Below are 5,731 nucleotides of genomic sequence, written 5' to 3' on the forward strand. Positions count from 1 at the left end.
GGAATTTTTTAAGGGGGGCTTAGATTAGATTTTCTTTAGCATTTGCCCCCCTCCCGGGGCCCTTGGATCGATTCCTAAAGGAATTTTCTAAGGAGGGTTTAGATTAGGTTTTCCTTACCATTTGACCCCCCTCCACCCCCCGCAGTGATTTCGGCTAGTCAGCCTTTTATTTTGGACACTAATAAGTGTCACACGTCAGGTGCAAGCACGAGGCAACTCCGAATGTTTTTTATGACGAATTTAGTCACGCGAGTATGACAACTTTGGTTGGCAAGCATGACAACTTCATACTTCTGTTTATTTTTTGACAAAAACTCGCCGTGTGTCATTGAAATTTTTCATCCTTGGGTGACTAGAATTGCCGTGAAAAAATGCCAGGACAGGAGTGTCATGCACCTGACGTGTGGCACTTGTCATTTACGTCTCTTTTTGCGGGGACCAAACAGTCAACCTTATGCCAACTCCACTGCGCGACCCTATCCTGTCCGGCCCCGTCCATTTGGGGTAAAAGGGACAAAAGAGGCGTCCCAGCGCGCGGGAGCAAACGAACTTTTGTCCATTTTGTGTCCGCTTTCGACCCATACGCGGCCCAAGTTTGCGCCGATTTTGGGGTGAAACGGACACAACGCGGATGCGCGGGTGCTCCCTGGCCCGCCCTAGCACAAGGCGGGCCTTTTTCTATCTGCCCCCCTCCCTCCCTCCGACCGCACCCCCTCCACTCTTCCCCACTCTTTCCCTCGCTGCCGCCGCCACCGCTGCCATTGCAGCCGTGCAGTTCGGACGCGAGCTCGCCCAACCCCTTCCCCTCGGCGCCGCCGAGCTACCCAACCACGGCCACCAGGTTTGCGCACCCGCCGGCCGGTTTTGGGGCGGATCCGGTCGGTCTTGAGCTCAGCCGGCTGTGGGAGGCCGGGCCGCGCCATGGACTGGCCGGGCACCTCGCCGGAAGGCCCTGGCAGGGCCGCAAGGCCACATGCAGGCAGTGGCTCCTCCTCTAGCCGCTCGGATCTGCATCGTCGGTGGTCCGCCGGCAGATACACGAATGGCGGTCGGCCGGGCTCGGTGCTTGCCCAAAAGCTCGACGGCGCACCGTTGTCACTCATTAAGTGCGACCACTGCCCAAGGATGGTCGTGCGCCGCGTGTCTACAACGCCGGAACATCCCGGATGGGTGTTCATCAAGTGCTTAAACGGTGGGGTATGCGCTTTTTTTAGCTTCGGTTTGTGCTCTAGATTTGACTAGTTGTGCTAACTTCAAATTTTGTTGTGTAGAATGGATGCAAGTTTTGGTATTGGGAAGAAGAGTACATCGATATATTGATAGAGCGAAATTTAATACATGTTCGTGCACTTTTAGCTAGCATAGAGGCTGTAAATGAGACAAGTGCACTTGTTGCTAAATTAGAGGCTAGACACGAGACTAGGTGTGAGGAAGAAACATCTACATCTGGCTTGAAGAAGAAAGGAGGATGCCAGATTGAGCCTCCTCCACAGATCAACAATGAGTGCATCGAGAAGGCCCTAACCCAACTCAAGGGGGCAGTTATGAAAGTTGGCTATCTTCTAAAATGTATTCTTGTTGTTCTTATTTTCTTTGGCCTTGCTTTACTAGTCAAAATGTGATGATGTATTGTCATGTACCAAAAATGAATGATAAAAAAAAGTTAAGGACTTGCAAAGAAAAAAAATACTCGGACAGGATACGGCCGGGATGCGTCCGCGCGCTGGGCGCACGGCCACCGCATTCCAGGACACGCCCGAACACGACCCCAAATCCCTACTCAAACGGATAGAATCGGACAAAACGGACGTCCGTTTGGGGTCGCGCAGTGGAGTTGGACTTAATGTACACACAAACACAAGTTACACAATGACCAACAATACACCACCCAAGCATGCATTCACACATCTAGGCTGCCAAACGGAGAGACATGCACGCCGGCTCTTCTTTTGACGGTTTCCCTCCCTAGCTGGGTGGCCGGAAGTATCCAAGGTAGAGAAACGTTGCTAGCACACCCGCCCGTGTCAACGGCTAGAGAAGCTCGGGCTTCCCGCGCCCTTGACCTCTCTCTCAATTGTCTCCCCGGGCCATCATCACCATGCATCGATCCGCAACAGTCCCTTTAACCCCTTGACATGCATGCAGATCGGCGTGCACGGGCATCTAGGATAGGAGCGGAGGGTGGGGGAGCAGCAGCAGATGCAGTTCGTGGAGTGGGGTGGTGCTGCAGTGTGTACTAGTAGGCTGTAGCGTGTGTGTAGTGTACATTGGTGGGGAGCCCGGCCGACCCCGCGGGACAGGGCCTCGTGATGGCCGCAAAGACACTTTTCCCGTCCTTGTTTTGTCTACGCGTCCAGACCAAACGATCGAGGCAACCACGCGACCCCATATATAAGAAGAAAAGGCATGCCGAGGCGGAGGTGATCCGAGCACCACCGAGCCACGACGGATGCCGGCGCCCCACCCAGGTATGGCCAACGGCAAAACCCGCAGCCACCCACGAGCCCGTAGCCATCTCCCGCGCGCTGGGCCTAGCTAGGACTAGGGTGTGAAAGCCGAATGGGAAACGACTGCTACGTATCGCATGCTACGCCTGCACCGCGTGACCTGCGCTGCCCGCCGCGGCCTGCCCACAGGCGGGGAGCATGCACGCACACCCTACCCGTACCTCGTTGACAACACAAAGCAACATGACACGATCGAGGCCCCGTCCGCGACTCCGCATGATCTCGATCCCTTGAACGAAATCATACGTACGGTACGTACGTGCTCTACCGCCGCGCGCGCGGTCCACACCTACACAGAGGCAAAGAGATCGAGAGCAACAGTGCGTGCACGTAGCAGAGGGCAGAGCAGCTAGGCGCTATAGCAGGTATAGCAGCCCCAACATCAACATGGCTCTCTTTCTCGTGGAGACGCGCACTGGGAAAGGGACACGTGATGCCGCGTTTGTCCGCTAGCCCTTGGAGCCACCCCCGGACTTTGATGCGTGGAATATTTGATGTGGAAAGGGACGCAGCTGTGAGTTGCCTATGCACGATTCCAAAACTTACAAACCCGCAGCCCTGCCCCACGCAACATACATTCATTTTTCTTCCTTCTTCCCATTATTATAGTTTCAAGCATAGTAGTATCATTCATGGTCACATGCGAGCAGTGCCGACTGAACCCCGGCTATAGCTGCTAGCCCAGCTGCCGCTATGGCAACAAGCCAACAAAAACCACTGGCTTCAATCAATAGTTCGCCTCTAGGTGTCTGTGGGCACGAACGAACACATTTGAGACCGAATTGATGGAGCTGGAATTTATGGCTGGCTCTAGTTGCATGCACGCACATACATTATTGCGCACGACGACCTGACTGACTAGTCGGCTGCCCGCGTCGCCACAATGATGCCGCGTTTTGAATGGGAATTCATACAGGGTTGGTTCCTTTCCTGCTGGGTTAAACGAAGGCTGCCATGAAATCATGGGGATTCCCTCGAACAAGACAAGGAGAAGATACAAACATTTATCATCACCGAGGCATGGCCCGTCGGATTGCTTGCATCCACCTTGGAGTTCTATTCTATTCTACTCCATATAGGTCAATGGGCGTCTCCACTGCAATCATGGTAACTATGGAAAGAAACTACAGCGGCAAGGCAAAAAGAAAAGAGACAGAAAAAAGTTCCCTAGCTAGCCGCTGCTTTTCTCCCATGTTTTACGAGTACATGCGTGTATGTGTGTGAAGAGTGAAGACAGGTGAACCAGACGATCATATCTCACATCCATCCATCAATGGAGACAAACAACACAAAACAAAAACTAAAGCCTGCGTGTACCACTCCTACAAGGATTCACTGGTTTTGTGTGCGGTTGTAGCATCCATTTTGCTGCCATGGAGGATCTCTTCACCATAAATTTTAACTTTTGCCATCGGATGGCAAAGGACTACTAGTGGTACATTCTATGGAATATCTTTGCATTCTTTACTGAGAAAAAAGGTGTGTAAAAGCTAGCTAGCACCGCCAATTAATCAACACATAAGCCCATTCCTTGAGCCTAGCAGAAAGATTTGCATGGAACTACAAGGAATATTGTTATCTTCTGTGCTTGTTGAACCCATACATACATGCATGTTACCCATAGTACCAATAGGGAAAAAAAACAGAACTATTGGCATGTTCTTTCTTAGTGCAACTGTAGTATGATCAGTGTTTTGGAGAAAAAAATAATTCCTTAAGGGATTTATTTTTGGAAAAAATCAACTATTCAATACTTCTAAATAAGCTGAGCATGTTATATGAAATGAAGAAGATGCATTATTTAGGGTGCCTAGACTATTGGCACGTTTATTAATCAATTAATGTAGTTGTATTTTCTTTTGCAAATTAATCAATGTAGTTACATATGCAATATTTCAGCTTGAATGCTGGTATGGGGATTGTCGAGGAAAGCTACTACCCCTCTATTCCTAAATATAAGACCTATTAAAGATTTCAATAGGGACTACATACAGATGTATATACACACATTTTAGAGTGTGGATTCAATTTGCTCCGTACATAGTCTATATTGGAATCCCTAAAAAGGCTAGTATTTAGGAACAGAGGGAGTAGTGCATTTTTGGGTGGCGCTTGTAATCTGCTAAAGTGTTATAATTCAGCTTAAATGTTACTGATATATCAAGATGTGGTTATAATCAGCTGCAATTGAACAATATATGCTACCAAAAGTGTCAAATGCTCTGATGAAAAATAGGAATGCTACTGTTCAACAGTGCACGGTATAGGTCACTCCTACATGGAGTGCACATTTTATTATTGGGAATGTCTAGGGCACACCTAGATGTGCCCTACTTATTGCACATCTAAGTGAGTGAATCAAGTATGAAGAGAAAAAGAAAAAAGAAAAAGAAAATATCCACACGAATCTCAACGTAAGATCAATGATATAGGACTTAGATGTGCAATACTTATGGCACATCTAGATGTGCTTTAGCAACACTGTTTATTATTTAACACCCGTGTTTTCTTTAATAACTTGTACTAATACACAGATGTTGTAATATACAGATGTCAGTTCATTTTTTAGAGTATTTGGTTAACAAATGCTCCCAAATGCAATACTACACAAGGTGTTTGGAATATAATTACTCTTCTATTAACAGTCTATTTGTTAAGTCTCACGTCGTACAACAGACATATCGGCGATCAGAATTACTCCCTCCGTCTCAAATGTTCTAATCAATTGAAAAATAGGAATGCCACTGTTCAACAGTGCACGGTATAGGGCACTCCTACATGGAGTGCACACTTTATTATTTAACAGCAGTGTTTTCTTTAACTGTAATATACAGATGTCAGTTCATTTTCTAGAGTACTTGGTTAAAAAATGCTCCCAAATGCAATACTACACAAGGTGTTTGAAATATAAAACTCTTATTAATAGTCTATTTGTTAAGTCTCACGCCGTACACCAAGTATATCAGCATTAAGAATTACTCCCTCCATCCCATAATAATAATATAAGATGTTTCCACAAGTTGTTTCAGCTTGTAAAAGCGTTTTATGTTATGGAGCGGAGGGAGTACTCTCTAGTAAACAGAACTGTGGTAAACGCTAATTCATCTCATAAACTGCTTATCTACCCAGCAGACAAACGACATGAACCAAATCTTCTTTATTACAACAGCGACATGGATTAATTATGATATATAGCACGAACAAGAATTTATTTGCATGTTCCA

Source organism: Triticum dicoccoides, chromosome 3A, assembly GCF_002162155.2.
Source record: "Triticum dicoccoides isolate Atlit2015 ecotype Zavitan chromosome 3A, WEW_v2.0, whole genome shotgun sequence".
Taxonomy (NCBI): Eukaryota; Viridiplantae; Streptophyta; class Magnoliopsida; order Poales; family Poaceae; genus Triticum; species Triticum dicoccoides.